The sequence below is a fragment of the Micropterus dolomieu genome, linkage group LG22 (genome assembly GCF_021292245.1).
Source record: "Micropterus dolomieu isolate WLL.071019.BEF.003 ecotype Adirondacks linkage group LG22, ASM2129224v1, whole genome shotgun sequence".
In the NCBI taxonomy this organism is placed as follows: Eukaryota; Metazoa; Chordata; class Actinopteri; order Centrarchiformes; family Centrarchidae; genus Micropterus; species Micropterus dolomieu.
In genome coordinates this window covers 14,686,556-14,689,129 of record NC_060171.1, presented here as the reverse complement: position 1 = coordinate 14,689,129, position 2,574 = coordinate 14,686,556, and positions in this window count along the sequence as shown.

Below are 2,574 nucleotides of genomic sequence, written 5' to 3'. Positions count from 1 at the left end.
ATAAATTGGTAATAAATATATACTTAATTAAACTTTTAATAAATATGCTTAAATAAAAGTATATTTTTTTTTACAACATTTTAGTCTATTTATTAAAACTATATTTATTTAACTCTTAGTAAATACTATTTAGGTGTACTTTGTGGAAGGACATTGTTAAACAATTACACTTTTAGTGGGTTAAAAATACATTTATGCCAAACATGCTTCATTGTGTAGGCTACTGCAAAATATTGTAATTATTTAAGTAATTGCCACATGTTTCAGCCTGATTTACAGAAGTATGATTTTTAAAACATATTTTTTTAACATTAAAATTATAACATATTTTTCAAAAGCATATTATTTCTTTTTTTAAATTTATTTTCTTTCTTTTAATTTTTTTTAATCAGGTAAATAGCTAGTTGAGATCAGAGACCTCTTTCATAAGGGTAACCTGTCTTAGAAGGAAGCAGCACATGTTGTTAACTTAACAAACAACAACATATAGAAATAAGCATACTTTAACCACCGCCTAACTGGCACCTATTTCTAGGAAAAAACGCCTAAAATAACATATCCAAAATAAATCAGTAATATCTCCTCAACCATTAGGCCTAGATGCATAATTCTGGTCTCCTTTGAAAGGTCAGAAGCTAAGGTATATAAATCCATTGTAGAATAACATATTTATTTTACCATTACAGACTACATGGATATGAAATACAGAAAAAAATATATATTTTCATCCTCGCCTGGTAAAAAAAGCTTTATTTTGATGCAATAAACCATCAAAACCATCCTAAGGTAGACTATAATGGACCTGAATATCTTCTAATACACCTACAATACAACTGTATACGTCTTTCTTGGTAAGTTTATTATTGTTAGCAAGACAACAAAATTGTGTAAGTTAACTAAAGTTGAGTTCACTCTGGCTTTGGAAATATTTTACTTGGTGGATAGCTCTGGTGTGCATTAGCTAACGCTAGCACGTGGATTAATGTATTTGTTAGCTAACGTTAGTTAGCATTTTAAAGGCAGGGTAGGCAAGTTGCTTCTGAAACACTTTGTCATATGTGTTGAAACTGTCTTTATACACCAATGCATATTAAAAAGTTAGGTGCTCTGAAAAAGAGAGTATAAAAATCGGCTGTCTGTAGCCCGCTGAGGGCTGCAGTAAACACAGCCACTCGTTTCATTCAGACCGAATGCAATGATTGGCTGTCACTCTCCCTCGATGACATGGCTACCAGCCGTGCTGCTACTGGCTGCTGCAGGAGCTGCCCCCGTGCACGCAAGCAGTCAGCTCTCTCAGACCTTACCAGCGAAGCGGTCAGACCGGAGGTAATAACTGCGTGGCTTTTCAACGATAGTGACTGACAACTGAGGAACACCAAGGGGCTGAAAAGTTACACCGTGGTGGCTTTATTTCTGCTGGACAGGTAATCTGGCTTTCATCATTTTGATAGTAATTTGTTTCTTTCATCGCTAGCAAACGTAGCTACCTACTAGCATACAGCTAACTGTTGCTACGAGTGCAGGCTGGTGTAGAAGCCAGAGTAGAGACAATGAATTATATCTAGCTGTAAAACAGCAGCGCAAGCTGTGTTTTCCAATGCTAATCTTAGGTAAGACAATGTAGGTGTAGACTACACGTTTAATTATTTACCATCTAGGTTTATTATATTATGTTTAGGTCACCGCCGCTGTTCGCTCTCGGGTCAGCTAGTTAAAAGAAACAATTAAAACTTAATTTGGGTAAGGTTCTGCTGGGGAACGGGCTGCACCGAAACAACACGAGGCTCAGACCAGTACAGTTTATAAAACCAATGCCAGTGTCTTTATTTAAAAAAAAAATAAAAAATCCCTTAATCAAAAGGCCTAAAAATAATAAAATGAGTTCATAATAAAAACTCGTAATAAAAGTCACTGGGCAAGTCTTGATCTGTCCGGTCCTCAGTAGTTGGTCTTTAAAATCCCAGTTTCCAGTCCGTCAGCCCACCAACTCCCTTCCTCTGCTCTCGCTGCTCGTTCCTGCTCTCAGTAGTGGTCAGAAGTAACAGGGATGGAGGGGGGAACGAATTCCGACCCCTCCTCGTGTCTCTGATGGCGTCCTCCCCCACGCACTTCCACAAAGGCCACTCCTCACTCCAGTTACTCCGAGGCGTCTCGTCTTGACTCCGGGCTGCTGCGTCTACCCAAAGGGTTGCTCGGCAGTGTGATTGACTCGCTTCCGACGTCCACCTCGGTCTCGTCTCCGCCTCACGTCGTGCGTGGTGACCACCGCGTCTCTCTAGCTTGCCGCCTTGGGTGCAGCTGTCGTCCTGCCGTCGGCTCTACTCTTCCCTGATCCTGTGTTCTCCCCCTTCCGGGTTTCTCCCGTCTCCTTATAAAGGAGCACCTGCCCCCCAGACTTCCCACACCGGTAGCCATTCACCACTAACGAGGGGGCGTGACCATATGCAGCTCCAATCTCGCACGCACGCGCGCGCGCACACATACACACACACACGTCACCCCGGTGACCCCATCTATTGCTCAGCTTCCCTCAGCTCCGCAACCTATGATCCCAAACTAGGACCCGTTCCCCCT